Source organism: Ambystoma mexicanum, chromosome 10 (assembly GCF_040938575.1).
Source record: "Ambystoma mexicanum isolate Mex_15411 chromosome 10, UKY_AmexF1_1, whole genome shotgun sequence".
Classification (NCBI taxonomy): Eukaryota; Metazoa; Chordata; class Amphibia; order Caudata; family Ambystomatidae; genus Ambystoma; species Ambystoma mexicanum.
The window spans coordinates 1500794022-1500814155 of record NC_090932.1 but is presented as its reverse complement, the minus strand read 5'-3'; the positions used below and the strand labels follow the sequence as shown (position 1 = coordinate 1500814155).

The 20134-nt window shown below is 46.5% G+C and overlaps 1 protein-coding gene across 4 annotated transcripts in view; it reads left to right on the top strand.

Moving 5' to 3' along the window:
• ABCB9 (ATP binding cassette subfamily B member 9) overlaps positions 1-20134 on the top strand; it is a 398286-nt gene that overhangs the window by 10264 nt on the left and 367888 nt on the right. The window contains exon 1 of one of the 4 annotated variants that reach the window (XM_069619637.1): positions 9245-9369. The exons of the other annotated variants lie outside the window; for them this stretch is intronic. The gene's annotated coding sequence lies outside the window, so the exon portion shown is untranslated. Of the gene's footprint in view, positions 1-9244; positions 9370-20134 lie in introns of those variants that run through there. 4 annotated transcript variants of the gene reach the window in all.

The following is a 20134-nucleotide window of genomic DNA, read 5'->3' as shown; positions in this document are numbered from 1 at the left end:
CTGACATCTTACTTTTCATTGAGTGTGGTCATCATACTGATGCTTTGAGTTTTGCAAGCATCCTGACACACTGCACAATCTTTTGAGCAACTAGTTGATAAACCTTTAAAATTTACATCTGGTGTCTGATCTCAGTTCTGGAAACACAGTGGCCATCGTTTTACCGGCCTGTCTCGCAGGGGATTGAAGTGAATGCCCTACAATAGAGGGTGTAAGTATATGTTTAGTCCACGCAAGCATGCAGGGGGGCAAACGTTAAATACAATGTATGAACAGCTAGAGAGTGGTTGTGTAGGTACAGTCTAGGTAAGGATACAAGGGATGCAATTGCATGTACAGTCCACACATTGATAGATTGGAAACAGGTGTAGTACACCTCATGGAGTGATGCAGAGGATACACGTGTATGTACAGTTATTGAAGAGGTACATATTTGTACAATACATGCAAATATACATTCAATGCAAGTATGTGTACAGTCCATGCAAAAATGCAGGGAATGTGACTGTAGGTGTGGTCCATGCACACATTCAGGGGATGCGAGTGTATGTACAGTGTATGCTAGGATAAAGCACGTTTATGTACAGTCTAGTACCAGATAGTTTATGCTTAAATGGAGGAGGTATAAGGAGATGTTTAATAATACAAGGTACTTTATGAGGCATGACCAGATTTTACCAAAGTAAATGCATAGGACACACAAAACATTACCGTCTTTCCGGAAGTGTACATATCAGTTTTAGGCCTAATTAAACGTCCATGTTGCTTTATCTAATGTACTTCTTTGGCCATATGCATATGTATAAGCCTATTTCTTATTGGAAGACGATAGAGCAAATTTAAAATCTGTTCCTGTTGGGCAATGATTTTAACCTGGTTTATTATATCACAAAACTATGGAACGGAATATGTGATACAATGAATGACTTTTTACTTGGTCATTATATGTAAGTTATGGATGAACACATGCTTATTGAATGTGTAATATAAACAATCTTAAATGACGGTATTATACTTACTACTTATTCTAATCTCTGCTGATTCTGACGGTGCACAGAGGATAATCCAGAGTCGCTCTACTCCTCTCTTATAGCCTTTCATGTGCCCAGAGAACGTGCAAAACAGGTGCCCCCCAAAAATGCCGTTTTATGCAGCACATTGTTGCAGAAGTAAGGGCCTCCCAATCTCAGTGAGTGAAATAAAATTGATGAGCAGGAGCTAAAAGCAACGCCCGAGTAAGGTGTTTCACCCAGTGAACAGGGATCTAACGCCATTCCTTGAATTTGTTTTTGCCAAATGACATTTCGCACATTTTGGTTATGGCCGTTTTACTCTCCTTTTTTAACTGCAAAGGGCGGGCCGAGACCCCCGGCCCCACCGCATTTCGCTTCTTCCCCCCCTTTCTATATACCTTACCCAAACTTACCATCTATATGTTTGTGGTAAAAAATTTGGCGCAAATGTCATTTGCCAAAAATGGGCAATACCGGGAGCAGGTGCTACCTAAGAAACACCATGAACTACTGCATAGAGTGCTGCAAATCTAACTTTCATGTGAAATGCAAACTGTGACCATTACACACGACCCTGAAGCAGTACCGCGTAATGAAGCTAGAGTTTGATAAGCCACTCCCTATGAAGAGTTCAATCAAAGTGAGGGAATGGGGTTGTGCTCCTTATTCTGCCTTATTGTAGACGCCCAAAAGTGAGATGGATAAACTGAGTATTAAAACCTTCAAATAATAGAACTCATAGACTTAATGAAAAGGCACCTGTAAAGAGATTTCCAAGCACAGAGTTCATGTCACATGGGTTTTCAGTATGGCACCAGTTGTCCTGGGGCGTCAACGGTAGCTCCTGTTAGCTGTTGCTGTGAGGCTAACTAGGCTCCTCTAGGCTACAGGCAGGTGTCAAATAGTGCCCCATCCAAGTTATTGAGAGCCCTGCCAGCCTTACTTCTCCTGCGATTTGCTTTTGGTAGATTCTATGTTCTCTGTGCTTCTGGTTTGATCTCCGTCATCTCTGCTCCTAGTATGTGGCTGTATAGGCCGTAATTGGATGAGGGTGTTGTGTTTTATTTTTTTTATGTAACCATATCTTTATTCTTTCCAGAAAGAAAAAAAACGTTTACCAAGACAATCCGTCATGCACATTTCGACAAAATATTCCATTACACTGCCTCATTCCCAATCCTATTTTCGACTTGTGTCAACATTAACCATAACTCCCCCCTCACCAGTTCCTTTCTTTCCACCTCCTCCTCTACACTATCCCTTAAGCCGCTTCATCTTCCTCCCACTCCTCCAAAAATCCCAGTGTCTGCAGTCTCATTGGGATATACAGGTGCATCATGTCCTTACATGCATAATATAAAAAGGGCGACCAAACTTTTCCAAACTTCCTTCTGAGGGAGCCTCATAATATTGCTGTCATTTTCTCCACATCCCCAATGTCCCAAATTTTATGGTACCACTGTACCATTGACGGAGGCTCTGACTTTTTCCACAGCTTGGCTGTGCACCGCTTGGCTGCTAATATTAAATTGGCCCATAATCTCTCCGCTCCCCCTGCCATTCCCTTTTCCCCTCGTAAAGTAATCCCCAAAAGGATCTCCGTCCCTGTGAAGTCCCTGTCAATATCCAGTATTTCCAGTACTTTTGTTTTCACCTCTTGCCAAAAATGCCTGAGCCGTTGGCAGCTCCACCATACATGCTCCATGGTCCCTACTTCCCTGCACTCCCTCCAACACTCTGCTGGCAGCATGCGATAAATCTGATGTAGCTTCTCTGGAATATAACGCCACTGGTGTAGTATCTTGTACTGCAGCTCCCTTTGTTGCATATGCGAGGTGAACCAACTTTTCCTCGCTCTATCCCACTCGTAATCTGTGAACACCTTCCCCCATTTTTTCCTCAGCATCTTCTCGTCCTTCTCCTCTTCCTCCTGTATTAGGCCATAAATTGCTGATGTCACTCCCTTATTCGCCACTGACGTCAGCACTAGTTTTTCCCAATCAGTGTGCTCCCTTGTTGCCCCTTCCTTCATCACAGCTTCCCTAGGCCAGTGCTGGACTTGATTGGATGCAAATAGGTCCTCATCCACTAATCCCCAGTCTCTCTTACCTTCTTCAAATGATTTATAATGCAATCCTTCATAAAAGTCCCCCACCCACCTCACTCCTCCATCGCTTGAACCTACCATACTTTCTCCCCAGTGGAAAAGCCGGGTTCCCACAAATTGGAGTACCTGGCGAGGGCCAGGGGGACAGGCTGAATCTCCCATTTAGCTGGTCGCAAACTTTGATTGTGTTACTAGTTATCAAATTCCTCTCAAGGCCTGCAGGTCTGTCACCCATCCCTCAACCCCGAGATCTTCCATAGGTGGATCCCCGCCCCTGCCCGTTCCATGCAAATCCAGTGCTTCTCATTGTTTGGCCTCCCCCATACAGCCATGGCTCTTAGCTGAGCTACCCAAAAGTATTTCATTATATTGGGGGCACGCCACTCCCCCCTTTCTCTTACTCCTGAATAACATTGGTCTCCCTATTCTCGGTTTCTTCCCTCCCCATATATATCCCATGAGACAGTTTTGGATATTTTTTATAATTTTACTCAGTATTGCCAGTGTAATCACCTGGAATAAGTATAACAAGCGAGGGAGTATGTTCATTTTAATTACTGCAATCCTTCCAAACCATGATGTGCCTATACCCTTCCACCTAGCTAAGTTCGTTTTGATTTGCTTTATTAGGCCTGGGTAGTTCGCCCCCACTATCCCCCTTAAGGATGCCGTTAATTTAATCCCTAAGTATTTAACTGACCCCCACGCCCAGCTAAATGGAATGTTCTGTTCAAGCAATCTCCTCTGTTCCTCAGCCATAGACAGATTCAAAATCTCAGATTTCCCGAAGTTTACTTTGACCCAGACACCTCTGCGAATGCTTGTATCTCTCTCATAATTACCGGGTTGGATCTCTCCGGGTCAGTGACCGTCAGGATCACGTCATCCGCGAATAACCCAATTTTGTGCTGACCCTCCCCCCCACTTTACCCCTCGGATTTCCCCATTTTCTCTAATCCAATGTGCAAAAGATTCTGTTACCAAGGCGAAGAGAAGGGGAGATAGGGGACATCCTTGCTTCGTTCCTCGTCTTATCGGAAATGGTTTAGTCAGCCCCCCATTCACTCTAACACTTGCACGAGGTTCCTGATAATTTGCTAGTGTCATTTCCCTAAAATTCGGCCCCAGACCAATCCTTCCAAATACCCGTTTTAGGAAGGACCAATTGACGCAATCAAATGCCTTCTCAGCGTCTAACATCACCAGGCATGTCGGCTTAGCTCCTCTGTCCCTCCCCACCTTATCGATAATATGAAGCACTCTCCTTATATTATCGGACGCGCTCTTGATTAACCAAACCCGGCAGGATTCCCTCCAGACGAGCCGCCAAAACCTGTGTGTACAATTTAGCATCAACTTTGATCAATGCGATAGGGCGGTACGAGGAGCAATGGTGTGGATCCTGATGTTAGTCCATCCTCCCCCGGACTTTTATTACTCTTATGCCTTTCGATTGTCTGCAACACTTCCTCATATGCTATGGCTAGCTACCTGCTCCTGTGTGAGGCACTGACCCTCCCAGGTTTCCAAATATCTCCTCTGATCCTCCTCTTTCACCGCCTCCTCCCAATAGAGCGCTGCAAAATATTCTTTCACTACTCACCTCTTTTCCCCTTCGGTCGCAACTCATTCCCCCTCTCCCCTCCAACGCCTCTATAAACGCCCTCTGCTCTTTCACTCTTATCTGCCGCACCAGAGCCGCCCCCACCTTGTTCCCTTGTTCCTAGAACCTCTGCCTGCTTCTCAGTAAAGTGCTCTCCACCGCCCTGTTGGTTATCTGTCTAAGTTGGCCTTCCGCATGCGCTAGCTTCCTGGCTGCTTCAGGTGTCTCCCTCTCCTTGTGCAGGTGCTCCAGTTCCCTAACTTCACCCTCCAATTTCCTTTCTGTCTCCTCTCTGTCCACCGCCTCTTCTTCGCAGCCCTTATAAAGTGGCCCTTAATATGCCTCTTGAATCTCTCCCATCCCTTCCCCGAGTTCCTCCATAAAAAGGCGGATCTCATTCTCTGTCTGCTGCCTCACTACCTGATCCCTCAGGATATAATCCTGCAGCCTCCAGCTCCCCTTTCCTCATTTCAGATACCCCTCCTCCCACTCTACCGAGATCATTGCATGGTCCGATATCTTGCTATCTGTATTTTACTTGTTGCTTGGATCACCCCTTTAGTTGCCCAGATGTAATCAATACGGGAGTATGTTTGTGAGCATGTGAATAGAAGGAATAGTCCCTCTCTTGTGGATGGAATATCCTCCAGACGTCCCTAACCCCTTCCTCTTGGAGTTTCCCCAACAAATGCCCAGACATCGCCCCTACAGTGTGTTCCCTCATCCCCCCCCACCTCTATCCCATACCCGGTCTGCTACCATATTAAAATCCCCTGCGATGATCAACTCTCCATCCCTGAATTTGCTCAGCTCCTCCAGAAATCTGAGTATAAAACTTTCCTGCCCCTGGTTGGGGGCATACACTGATGCCACCATATATAGCTGGCCCCTCAGCACCCCTTTAATCATCACAAATCGTCCTTCCCCGTCCTGTCTTACTTTTACCCCCTCCAAGCGCATGTATCTATGTCTCATTATTGCTACCCCTGCCCTTTTAGTTGCTGCCATAGTGTGGTATTGTGTAGGGTAGTTTCTATGTCTGAGGCGTACCTCATCCCCTTTTGTCAGATGTCTCCTGCAGACACACTATTGCTGGTTCTCCCTTATTCAATTCAGACTTGATGAAGAAGCACCTGTAAAGAGATTTCCAAGCACAGAGTTCATGTCACATGGGTTTTCAGAATGGCACCAGTTTTCCTGGGCGTCAAAGATGGCTCCTGTTAGCGGTTGCCGTGAGGCTAACCAGGCTCCTCTAGGCTACAAGCAGGTGGCAAATTGTGCCCCGATCCAAGTTATTGCGAGCCCTGCCATCCTTACTTCTCCTGTGATTTGCTTTTGGTAGATTATATGTTCTCTGTGCTTCTGGTTTGATCTCCATCATTTCTGCTCCCAGTATGTGGCTGTATAGGCCGTCAATGTATGAGGGTGGTGGTGTTTTTTCTATTTGTAATGCTCTAGCTAGTTCAGCCTCGCAATACATTGTATAATTCACTGTTGGGGATCGGCCAATCTCTCCTCCTACCTGTGGTTTTCTAGTCTGGGTTACTCTGGGGTGTGGCTACATTAAAGACTGCAGATCTGGAAGTTCTTGTTCTGGTGATTCTTTGGCAGGTTTGATCTTTCAGCAGCTGGAGAGTGGCAGAGCGTTTGCCACTTCTCTTGCTATGGCAACAGAATGTACAAATATGCGTATGCACATTGAACAGTGGGGAGGGCACAGGGGGCCCTCTAGTTCTGCGCTGCACCCATGATTTGGGCAGTTTCTATGCACACACAGCCCCTCTTTGCAGAACAGGTTGTGCAGGATTTCTGTGGTAGATTTGTCCCATTCATCTATTATTTTTGGTTGTAAGGTGGTGCTTAGGTGCCACCTATAAGCCGAAACAATTGCATTGGAGTACAGCTAAGAGGGATAGGACATGTGATTAGAGATACACAGTTGGTAGGTTATTGGCCATGGCCATGCTAACACCTACGTCCCTTTCCACCCACTGCCAGCCCCTGCCACCCAAAACGCATCCTCCCGGGATCTCTTTAATCTAGCTCTATCAGCAATAACGTCACACTTGAGGCAGTGTTATTTCTAAGCACTCTGCAGAGTTAAGAGCTTAATGTCAGCCTTATGTACTGGTGTAATACACATTTCTTAATCATGTGTGCCGTCTGCCACTTGATATCTGTTCCTTGAACTGAAGTTCTGTTCAAAACAAGCATTGACAAATCAGTCTTGACTTATAAATATAGGTATTCGGTAGGCACTTGCCGGGCACTCAGGACCACAATTTTCCAGCTGTTGCTATGCTATGGCCAGGCCGTCATGTCATGGCAGCCCTGACAAAAGCCAACACTTGTTTAATGTTGGACCCCACACCTCATTCCTAAGAAGGCAGATAGGAGAGATGATGGTGTCAAAGAGTTTGTATTCATTTTACTGGTGGATGAAAGTATACTAGTTGCTACTTGGTGGTGTATAATGCAGATATGACTTTTTCAGGAAGGGCTTTTATTACCAGTTTAAACCCCTTGAAGCCCCTACTCTGAGTTCTTAGGAAGTGTAGCCTGTGACATACCCAACTCCTGTTTCAGTGCGAGATATTTTAAACGTGTTGCGGTTGGTCTGGGATAGCATAGTGCTGGTCTTTTGGTCTTTTTTTTTTTTAATTATTTTTTTAGATTCGTTGCTTACATCTAAGATTGTGCTTGGGCCCTTATTTGGTAGGTGTTCCTATGACCAGGCGATATGCATGTGCAAGGCATGTGGTGTCTTGTTCAAGCTCACACCGAGGTAGGGCCTGGGAGTGTTCTAGCAATGTAGCGAGGCTATTGATATAGAGAGTGCACAGGGTTGGGCCGCGGTTGCACCCTTGTCTCGCTCCACATTCCTGTTTGAAGGCACATCGTTATGTTGTTAATCTTTACCTTGTAGCTCGATGAGTCATGCATAGGTTTAATTACGCTGTATGTCTCCTCCCTTTCCTGCCTTCAGGATTTGGTTTTCTTAACATATTTGCTGATCCAATGGCAATGCAATAAAGCCCGGGGGGGGGGGGGGGTGGTATCGGGTCCTATGTTGCCTGCCCCAAGAGGGGGCCCTTTGTTAATTATTTATTATTCTTTACCATGAAGAGATTGCTATTTAACCAATACAATTCAAGCGTCTTGTGTTTAAGAAATGTGGGGGATCTTGGTAGGGTATGTTCCTTGAGAATATGTGATTGTCCCCCTGGGTAAGAACAAAGTCTAGGTCTGCACATGTATACACTTTTCTTTGAATTATAACACATGGTCATGTCATCATACAAAATGAAGCCCCCGTCCTCCGATTGTCTTCTAATAATGCAGCTTAGGTCCAAAAAGAGTCTGTTGATTGCTCGTAGGTAGATGCATTGATCCCATTATGTGGGAAACCCTTCGTTAGGCGTGTACATAATTCAAGTGCTTCAATGTACCGTAACAAGATCACCACCAAGTGTATTGCCCCTCCTGTGGTTTTATTTTTTTTTATAGCTGGTTGAATGAACTAATTTCTCTTATGCCCAGCTGTTGTTAGATCCTGTGTCAGTGCAAGTTTAATTCAGTTATTATGATCCATCAAACGTTGTAGAAAGTCTGCATTTCTGTGCTTCTGTACTTCTGTCTATATAGAGCTGAAGTTATATTCTGACGTGTGACCATTAAAGGCGTTATGGTAGACGTTTAGGGGCTAAGCAGGTGTACACAATAAAATACTAGTAATCGACAGTAGTGACTTCAACAGGCGCATCCTTCAGCAGATTCTGAAATAAAATTGCCGTTTTACGTTCTTTCTTCCAAGGGCTGGAAAGTGGATGTCATTGGTCACCTGTTCTTTGTGCTGCATAAATCATTTAATCATTTAGTGTATTTAAACACTAAAGTGTGTTTTTTTTTTTTTTTTAATGTCTTTTAAAAAAAATATCCTTTGGGGTGCTATGGCGTGCTATATGGCACCTTCCCGCTGCTTCAGAATCCCTGTTAGGCCTTAATGTCTAAAAAATTAAAGGTGGGCAGGCGGGTACTACTATGCAACCCCCCACCCCACCGCCCCAGCACTTCTCCCCTCCATTCTTCCCTGCACTTGCACGATCTGAATGACACAAGGCCTATTAAGATCGTTGTTTTGTCCTCCTTCTGTTTCCCCCTCCCTGTCTTGTCGCGCTTAGACACTTGTGTACAGGCGCGTTATAAATGACTTATCATATAATTCCACTGTAAAGTGCAAACTGCGTGCATGTTTCTAATGACATCTACAACAACTGAGTTTATATTTTTGACATGTGGGTAGGGTGTGTGGGCGGAGTCTTGTGTGGCTATGGGTGGGGCATACATCTCAGGGTTTTTGATTTTCAAATGAAGGCAGGTATGCTAGGTCCTGTTCTTAAGTGGAACATTTCAGGAGTCTATTTGCATTCGAGAAGTCTATTTGCTCTTTAAGGTGAGGATGTCTAACTGTTGAATTCCCCTGAGGGCCGCCGGTTCAACATGCAGAGCGGAGAAGGAGGGCATCCACAGAGCCACGGAAAGGAAGCACATGCGATGAATTACTTGCATATCCCCTAAAGGCTATGAGTCTGGCCACAAAGCACTGAAGGAGGTTGACTGATGGAAAAAATAACGGCGCAGAAATGGTTAATGAGTTTCTTTTTTCTGTATGTTGTTTTATGTTGAGTTTTGTTTTTTTAAACGTATACATTTTATTTGTTATATACTGCACCATTCATCACTGTAATGGTCTAAGGAAGCACTACGGTTTATCCAGAGAGTGGCAGATTGGGATGCCTTCAGGGTTATCCCAACAGAATACATTTTTCCACTTTGCAAAGTCCGGAATAGTAATTCGGGGCTGCCAAGCAATGGGGCAAGATGTGGCATGGCTAGAATAAACTGAGTGAAAGGTGCATGTAGTTAGAGAGTAAAAGGGTGGGACTTTCTGCTATGGATCTGTGGATATTCTAGGTTGTGTTAGAAGGTTGGCAATTAGAAAGGGGATGGACTAATGTGATGCCCTGATAATATATTTGAGGGGCATTCGCTGCACAGATTAGAGTTCCTGTGCTAGGGGGCTATTTTACTGTCGTGGCTGTACCACATACGGCTGTGGCACATTTGCTGCTAATAGAGTGCTTTATGTCACAGAAAGGCAACCGTACTGCACACACCCCCCTCCCCCCACACAAGAACAGCCCTGAAGGACCTGCAGGAGGGTATGTGGTGCAATCATGTTCCATGATATTTTTATAGGGCCTTCATGTCATTGTTAAGTGGTATGGGGGTGAATGGCCCCTCGGCAGACTGTAGCCTGAAAAGACATCCGGGTTGAAAATTGCTGGGTGCTGTAAGGAACTCATGGTGACAACAGTAAAGACAGACACAAGTGATCACAGTTCAAGGGTGATTTTTAAACTATATGCAGGTTGGAAAAACCCCTAATCTAAACCTAAATCTAAGGTGGGAGCACGCGTCGACCATCAAATGAAAATAAGGCAGTCCTAGTGTTGTTGTGTCAAAATAAAAAGGGCCTTTACTAAGAAACCTATTGTCAAACCTCACAACTAATACGAAAAGGGTGTGGGATAGTTCTCAAGAAAAGAAAGAAGTGTTCATAAATAATATGTCAGGATGTGGTAGTCCGGATCTTCTTTCCTCACATTTTGAGCACAGTGGGATCTTGGAGCACAGCACACACTCGAGCTTCTCCAGCACGAGTCGCCAGTTCCATTCCAGTTTATAAGGGGCCTCGATGGCCAAGTCTTGTTTTTATTGAAAGTTTCTTGCCTTCGACGGCCTGAAGTACTCAAACAATAATCAAAAGTTTGTTCAACAAATGAAAGTTTGTTTCCTGGTTTTACTTGGGGTGAGGGCTTCAACTCTGAGTCCCACTCTTCCGGCGCTGACCCCTGTTCCTCGTAGGGTTGGGTGATTGCTTTTCACCCCTTGGATCTCCCTCTTCCGGACTTGAAACCTAAAACAGTTCTTTTCAATGTCAAGGCCTTCAGTGGAAGGTTTCCTGGTGCCAAGGGCCTAATAGGTTAACCACACAAAAAATTAACTAACAAACACAAAGTTCTGTTTTACGAAATTTCTCGGTGATGGCTTCACCCTAGGGGTCCCCCTCTTCTGGGTGCAGACCCCTTTTCTACTTGTAGCCTCCCTCCAACGGGTTCACTCTAGCTTTTCTGAGGTGATGGATTCACCCCTGGCTCTCCCTTGTTCGGGCTCGGACCCTTCTCAAATGTCAGTCTTTTTGAACAGTTCATAGTGGACATCCCTCGGCCGGGTTCACGTCCCTCGGTTGAGTTCACTCTAGCCAACTTCACATTCATAAATGTTTGCGGGATTCACTTCCCTTTCTTTCTCACAGTTCTTAGGTCAAAGCTTTCGACTGTACTAGGATTTTGCTTGACCCCCTGAATGACCACTTTGACCTAACTGGGCAGGTCTCCTACGGCCTTCTGGTAACCAGTTTCATTCAGACGGGGATCGACCAGAGTCTCTTGAGTTAGCACCCACGTGGTGCAGGTTCCCTCTGCACCTGGTCTCCCCTTAACCCTTTTGCAGTTCTTTGAACTTAGTTCAACTTGCCACTTTGCGTCTTTCATTCACCACATTCTGGAACTTATCGGCTCTCCCCCTCGACTCACCAGTGTGATGAACCGCTTGGCTTTCCTCGTAACTGGAGTCAAGGCCGGTACCACGGTGACAGCAGTTTCCCTCACTGCGGCTTATCGGCGTCAACACTCCCCGTCCCGTGTACCATTGACATCTGTTGCAGCACACTTGGGCTATTGTCCTCGGTCTTACGATGCCCGCCGCAGAGGTTTCGCGGGTCTGAGTCAGAAAGGGCATGGTCGTGTCTCTCCTTGTCAGCCTCTCGATATTTGCCGCCTTTCTCCTCCTCATGAACTGTCGGACCTGTATAGCTGTCTCGTTGTGCGTCTGCCTTGCTCGTATTGTGCTCTCTTGCTCCACCTTTTATCTCTGAGGGGAAGGGAAAGGGCCGTCGGGTGTGTGTGATTCTGATCAATTGCCTGACTTTGCTTGACCCTTGTATTGGGACATATCAGTTAAATGGCTCTGGTTGTGGTCCCTTCTCTGGTGTGTTGTGCAAAAGTGTTTGTGTCGGAAAAGTGGGGATGGTGGTGGTTTTGAATGTCCTATGTTTTAGGATGTGGAAACAGTGTTGTAAGAAGGGGGACACGGCGTCTCACCCGTCAGTGTCCCACTTTCAACCCGAGTACCCAACCACTCCAGGTGATCCTCCCTCACTGGTCCACCCCCAGGAACTGGATTCAATGGCGATGGCCGTGTCTGGGCCACCTGGATGGTAGACCCCCGGGGACTAGCCAGGGAGACACCTTCAGGTTTCTCACAGCGCTGAGAGCTATTTAGTTCTGGTTATAGTCTAGTTGGCTCGAACAGCTCCCACGAGCTATATTTGGCTTGCCCGGCCAACTCATGCCATAAAAAAATATACCTGTGCGACTTCACCTCTGTATGTTTTTGAATGTGTATGCATATCGTCCAGAAGATATAGTTTCTTGTCCCGCAGAGATAACTCCTGCTTACTGGGTGATACGGAATACCCAGGACCTGCTTTTAACCATGAGTATTACATTTCGTGCAAAAATGATCTTATGTCCTGGGGTTTCCTTAAAGCCAAAAAGAAAATAAGGGATTTCTTTTCGACATTAATTATTCAGGTCTCTCTGTAGAACAGTAGTGCTCAGTCCTTTGCTCCCTCCCTTCTGGTGGGCAAAATGTTACACACTTTCTTGGCTCAATATGATGGTTTGCTTTGCTTTCGTAGAAGTTGTCAAGATGTCGCGCTCTATTCCATGAGCTCCTACAAAATCTGGCACAACCACCACTTGTGCCATGGTCCACCTGAATATAGGCCATATATCCAACTATTAAGCATATTTTAATATTGAATTCAGGCTTGTGCTTGTTGGGATTAACCCCATTTCTATAGATGTCAGGACTTCCCTGTGTCCTACTCCTCCACCTGTCTAGAAGCTTTTATAGGAGCATTAGCCCAGTCCAACCCCCTCACTTGCTGCCCCTCTTCTGGGGCCCCTTCTCTTCCTTGTCCCTTCACCCCTTACTACCCTCTTGTTTCCCTCCTGGTTCTCACCTTTTCACCATTCCGCCATTCGTAACTGCTCCCACCACCCCTTTCTCTTAGTCTTGCCTTTCTTCCTTTCCTTCTGATGGTAACTTTCTCCCCTTCTTCACACTTAAACTTGCTCCCTTCCTGCTCCTCCTTCTTAGTTATTCTTGCCACATCTCCGTCTGTTGCTCTCGACTCTAACTCCTCCTCTCATCAATCTCGACTCTTTTTCCTCCTCACTCTCTGATGGTCCAATGTTCCTCCTCATCCTTCTCCTTAATGCTCCTTTCCACCTCTGCTCTTCTCTCTCTTCGATCTTCTGTCCTTCTCTATGCTCCTTTTTACTTCCGCCCTGTGACAAAATTACTACTGCTCTGCTGGAGTAGGGAGTACAGGGATGAGAAGTGGCCAAATCACCTACTCAAGCCCACACTACTACTACTACTGGTAAACCACCAGCAGTGATCCCAATTATAAAGGTTAAACGGGCTCCAGCCTCCTTCGCCTTTTGTGGCAGTGCAGGACAAGATCAGTCTATATCCTCAGGAGGGGTGTGAGCTGATGACATTAGCAACGCAAACAGGAATAGTACAACGGTTTCAAAATAAAGAAATGTTCATTCAAGTTTCTATAATAATAAACAGTAACAAATCAATTAAATAACTAGAAAACACTACCCAACCTGTAAAAGAAAACACAAAGAATGCAGATGTTTGTGAAAAGGTTTCAAAGTCACTATAATCCCAAAAGTGCTCAACAGCATTGCACCAGACTTTTTGGCACTGAACTTGGAGTCTGGGCAAAGCCCAGGTCGAGTCGTGGAGCGTCGACAACAGGTTCCCAATGTGTGGTGGTGTTCGGCAGTGACATCTGCTTGCAAGTCGAAGACTATGGGAATGGCAGGTGATGTCTGGTCAGCGACATTGGAAGTCTTGGTGACCGAGAAGCAGAGACTTTTCTTCGGTGGCGAGCCATGCTTGGCTGGGTCAACACAACATCGGGGTACTGCAGTGATGTCAACTGAGGTGATGACCAGGTAGCAGTGTCAATTTGGGGACACTAGGAGGTACACCGGGTTTCCGAGGTGGAGACGGAGGAACTTCGGCACCAAATTAACTCAGAGATGTGGAGGAAGTTGAGTGTCAGTCATGGATGACTGCAAAGTGTCCGTTGCAGCCACTTGAATGCCATTAGAGGTGCCTAAACTGGCTCCAAGGGAGTGCCAGGGGTTGCTTCTTGGTTCGGTGGTTGCTGAGAGACCCAGTGTAGGCTTTCCAGGGACAAGGAGTGTCCTTATTGTCTGCTTGCCCACTCCATGGAGCTTGGCTGGAACCTGGAGGGATACTTCACCTCCAGTGCAGCCAAAAGAGGGGCCTTGGATCAGCAACAGTTCACCCCCACTATTCCCTGGGAATGGTTATGGGACATAGCTCGACTTTGCCTTGAATGCCTTCTGTCTTCACATCTATGATGGAGGACTTTGAAATAGCATGCACTTCCAACAAATGTCCAGTGAATGCTTCTTGTCCTTGATAAAAGATGAATCAAAGAATAGGAGGAGGGTGCCCCTCTCCTTTTGCAGGCTAAATGCCACAGGGGATTGGTCCAAAGCAAGCCTGCAATTATGGGTTCAATCCCTTTTGTTGTAACAGGTGCCCTTTGCCTTATGACCTCACACTCTGGATACCTTGCGTGCAGGAAACTGAGGGGACAGGAAAAGGAAGAGAGTCCTAACAGAAACCTAGCAGATGGGAGCAACCTCGCCCTGTGGCTCCTCTAACTCTGCTCCCTTCTCATGCCTGCTGACTTTAACACTCTTGTGTGAGAGTGGCTTTGTTATGTCAGTGCAGCCTTTGAGTTTCACTGATTGAAACCTTCTATGGGAGGTTCCTGTGCCATGAGGGAAGGTGTTACCCTTCCTGCAGAAGAATAAAAGGGGCATCATGCTGGCCCTTGGTCCATGTAGTTGTAGTGGGGCCAGTCAGACCAAACGCAAATCCACATCAGTCATGCCATAGCTGGGCCCTTCTCAGATCTGACAGTGTGATACAAAATTGATGTGGCTGTATAATTGTGTGCTCTGTAAGGAAGGCATAGTATCAAAGTTAGGCAGACACAAGTGATCACAGTTCAAGGGTGTTTTTTTAAACTGTACAATGGGTGAGATAAATGCATAATCTAAACCTAAATCTAAGATGGGAGTAAGCTACGACCATCAAATAATAATACAGTCCTAGTGGAGTCTAGTCAAATAAAAAGGGCCTATACTAAAAAAAAACCTATGCTACAAAATAATGTGGGCTAATGCTCACAAGAAAAGAAAGAAGTGTTCACAAAAGAATGTCAGGATGTTATGGTCAGGGTCTCACTTCCCGATGTTTTTTAGCATGGGACGAGCTTACAGTTGCTTTTCTCTATATCCGGGTCTCTGTGGCCAAGTCTCTTCTCATGCAAAGTCTCTTGCTTCAGAGGGCCAGATATGCCAAAACAACAAAACAAAATGATCCTTCTACTCATCTTCACGTCAGGCGATTACCCTTCACCCTTGGATCTCCCTCCATCGGGCTCCGAATCTACTGTCAGCCGTTAACCTCCCTCAGTCGGGCTCAGACCAACCACTCACTGTGGACATCCCTCAGTCGGGTTCTTACTTGTCGTCACAATGTTATTACACTTAGCTTCTTCACAATGTGGGATTCACTTCCCTTAGCTTTTCTTTTGACGTCCCTTAGTCATGTTCACTACCGCCTTTCAATCACGATCTCACCATTTGTAATATTCAACAGTCTTAATGTCTTTTTAAGCAATCATCTAGTTTCCGTTAGGTCCCCCTCATTGGGGCTCAGACCTTCCAACGCACTTGCCAATTTTAAATAGAGACTGCGAAGGGCGATAACATCTTGCTGGGTCACTGTTAGCCTATGGCAAGTGCATGTCTCGCAAAGTCACAGTCCACACAGCCCTCCCCTCAGCTGGGCGCAGACACCTGTTTCACAATTCCCTCAGTCGGGTTCACAATTTCACATTCCTCAAAACTTCTGCAACATGCCGAGGACTTTCGATTGTACAAGAGGATTTGGCCTGACCCTTGTATGACCACCTTGACACCTCACGCCGGCCTTCCCTATGGCCTCTATACAGTCTCTTAGTTCAGGAGAGGGGTACCAGCAGAGACCTTGACTGAGCACCCACGTGGCACTGGACCACTCTCTGGTACCAAGTTAGTTAAAAAAAAAAAAAAAGACCGCTCTCTATTTACCTTCTTCCTTCATGCATATTGTTGCCATTGCGACCTTGAGCCTAACACAGTCCGGTCCCCTATAAGGTTCTTCCCACTCACTGGCTGTGCTGAACTCGTTGGCGTTTCTTTGCAGCTGGAGTCAGGGGCGGTACCACATTGGCAACCGCATCTCCCCGCCCTATCGGTGCGGGAGGATTCCCTGTACAGATGACATCCGTCACACCATTCGCAAGCTATGATTCCCGCCTTATGTTTCCTTCGTCAGAGGCTTTGCAGGTCTGGGTTGAAAAGGGCATGGGCAATTCCCTCCTTGACGTCCTTTCATGTCTTGCCGCCTTTCTCCTCTGCTTGAACTGCTGTCTTGGAATAGCTGCTTTCTCGTGCGTTCGGCCTTGCTCAGAGTGTGCTCTAGTGCCCTGACTTTTATCCCAGCAATTGCCTGACTCCGCCTGACCCTTGTGTTGGGACATGTCAGGTAAATGGCTCTAATATTAGTCAGTTGTCGCTTACTGTGAGTGAAAGTGTTCGTGTTGGAAAAGAGGGGGACTAGTTTCTAAATGTACTATGCTGTAGGATGGGAAAAAGATGTCATAAGGAAGGGGATACTGTGTCTCACCCTTCAGTGTCCTACTTCCTCTCCCCAAAGCCCCCTCATCCAGGTGATGCTTCTGTACTGGTCCACCCTCAGGAACTGGATCCAATAGCGATGGCCGTGTCCTGGCCACCTGCATGACAGATCCCTGGGACTTGAGTGAGACATCTTCAGGTTTCTCACAGCTCTTAGTAGTCATCATGCCACAACAGGCATGGTTTATATTTAAAGGTTTACGTGCCACCAGACTGACTACGGCATACAGTTATTAAGTTTCGAAAACTGGTGTAGGAGCTTAAAAAGCCACCTCTGCTTGTAGGAACTTTGTGTTCTAGCAGCTGTCAGGAATGCATGTGCCCTTTAACCCTGCCCTGTGCCAATGAGGGCTGGTGCTGTAGATGTTAGTAGACTGGTTACAGCAAAGGCACATATGTGCATTATAATGTTTGCGTGGAGCATTTATGAAAGGGGTATGTGATTAGCAGACCTCCCTTTCAGTGACAGAATTACCCGTACCATTTTAGTATTCAAAATAAAATGTGGGGCTTTCACACCCTGGCACATGGCATCCTGCCACGCTCCCCCCCATTACCTCCTCCACCCTGAGGTGGCCCAACGAGGTATGGTTATTTCATTGGAGTATGCCATTTTGAATCGGTATTCTTTTCATCTGCAGTTACTACTCTCTGGTAGAGTCCTGTTCTCTTCTACTCTGGCGGTGGGTAAGTGTTTGGTTTTCTCGTTAGCACAGGGTTTCATTAAGCTGCAAGAGCTGGCTGAAGAAGGATTCTCTTCCTCGTGTAAGACTCCACAAACTCTGATCTTGCAGTGTTGCTAGGGTCCTTGTGATGCCAAATCTGATCCTGTTTTTTGCTGAAACTAGTCATCCACATTACTGTTTGGTGTCCCATGGATGGCATTGATAGCAGGTCTCCAGCATGTTGAGTCCTGATTTTCCATGTTCCTCTGTTTTACAAAATGGGTATCTTTATAGTAGAGGGGTAGCACCCCCTGCCCTCTTTCCCCCATCCCCCTACCTGATTCCACCACTGCCTCCAGTGAAGCTTACTAATGTAATTTTGTATGTTTAATTAGTACCCCTCTTTAGTTTGAAGCAGTTGCCGCCTTTGATTAATGCTACCTTTTGTAAGTCACCTGTTTACTTGTATACATTTTGTTTCTGTTGTCCCTATTATATGTCCTGATTGTTTACACCATCATAAACTGGCTCCCTACTTGTTCTCATCGTTACGCCATTGTTCAGGCACCCTTTGGGGCAATACTTCCTACATCTGTAAATGTGCATTGCATGTCATTTCTGTTCAAAACTGACATCTCTGTTCTTCAAATAAATGCAAATAGTAGTAACAGCAAGTGCTTTATGATAATTGGTAGTATCATTCCTTCCATGGGGAACAATGAGTCCTCTGTGATGAGTATATGGGACTTTTCTACCGGTGGGAAAATGATATAGGGGACTACTTTGTGATTCAAAAGGGTTGTCCTCTATTCACTGGTGTAACGGGCCCCCACCCGCCCCTTCTCCATGGGGGGGGGCCCTGCCTCGGCCCTCGCCCTGACTGAAGTCAAGTCGCGGGCTGGGCTGGGGACGTCTAGTGGCCCAAAAAGGAGCTGCTCCACCTAAAGCTCCCCTGTGTACGCCAGACTGATGTGCTCAGGGGAACCGGAGGTGGAGCGGCTCTGGCTCCCGCCCTCCATGCAGACAGGGACAGGAAGCTCTAAAGAGCATTCCGGTTCCTATCCATGTGGTGGGGGACTGCCGTAGACCTGGAGAAGGAGCATTGTGGCTGATCCAACACAGGATGCAAGTAAAAGTGTTTTGTTCTGTGTATGTGTGCATGATGCATATGCGTGTCGGATCGGCATGTATGTAAATCGATAGTCTTGTATGCATGTGAATGGTGTTTGTATGGGTGTGAATGCATGCATCATTGTGTGAATGAGAATGCAGTGTGTGTCAATGTTCTGAGTGGGTACACGTGTGGGAAGAACAGGAATACCCACATCCCGGGCGTACTGTACGTCAATATAATTGCCTGTGGCCCCTGAATCAATGACCACAAACTCGTTCCAGGGTTTACCCAAAGGGAATGAAAAAACCACTGTAAGTGTAAAGGGGGATAAGGCATTGGAGTCTGGGGGTTGGTTACTCAGCAATCAGACTCTGTCTATTGTTGAGCTTTGGCATTTTCCTGTCGTTTGACAGGCCTTTTGGGGCAGGACCGCAGGAAGTGTTCAGAGGCGCCGCAGTAGAGACAGAGGTTGTTCTTCCTCCTGTTTTCCCTCTCTGCCAGAGACAAAGGACCCCACACTGCACCTATTTGCAAGGGTTTGCTATCCCCGCTGACTGCGGTATCAGAATGCGTGGAGACCAGGGGAAGGGGTCTCCTCTCGCCCTTTGTGATGTCTATCTGAAGCATGAGGTCCAGTAGTTCAAGGAAAGCCATGGGAATGTTAGCCAGGGTTTACTTGAGGGAGTCGGACAAGCCTTCTTGTCCTCCGGGCCAGTTTGTCTCGGCCACCAGTTGGTTAGACTTTGGTAAATAGGTCAACAGAGGTGTGTCTCCCTGGTGCAGACCAAGTAGTTCTAAATCGGTGGCCTGTGATTTATACCATGTGTCAAAGACACGACTCATGGCGGTGATTAGCGTATTGCAATTATACAGCATGTAGCTGCCTTCTTCCAGTAGAGGATTAGCCCATGCAGCAGCAGTTCCTCCTAGATAGGATAACACAAACGCTGCCTTCGTAGTGGAGTCTGGCAAGGAGGCCGGGCGACACAGAAAATGGAGTCTGTGTTGGTTGATAAAAATCCTGAACAGTTTCTGGACTCCATTGAACCTTTCCGCGGGAGCCAAAGGGAACTGAGCCGACATTGGCACAGGAACTGGATCCTGTCTTGGTAATGGAAAACCCGAGCCGGAGGCTACCGCAAGAGCAAGTGTTTCTACTCCAAGGGGTTGTGTCTGTTAAGCATCAATACAACGCTGTGTGGCTTCATGTGCAGCTGTCATGTCTGCCCGGAGCTCATGGACCAATTGAATAATAGTAGCCAGGGTGTCGGAGGTGTCCATTAGGATGGCTTCTGATTTTGTTAGGATTCACCCCCTGGGCTGCCTCTCCATGTGTATTGGCAGAATCCTGTGCCACAGATCAGGAAGGCAGCAGAACTCGTTAACAGTTGACAACGAGTTCTTCGCACCTATGTACCCCTCTGTTGTATGAAGGTATCAACCGGAGGTGTCAATTAATTGGAAGACTGGGGACACACACCACGACACCACCGGCTGCAAAGCAAGAGATCCTGTTAACACAGGTGTGCAGCACAAGCAGAGAACAATACAAAACCAAATCAGGCTAACCTCTGGTCAGGAAGAGGAGCGAGGTCCAAGAACCTTACCCGATGGCACGAGGACGCCCAACCTTCCA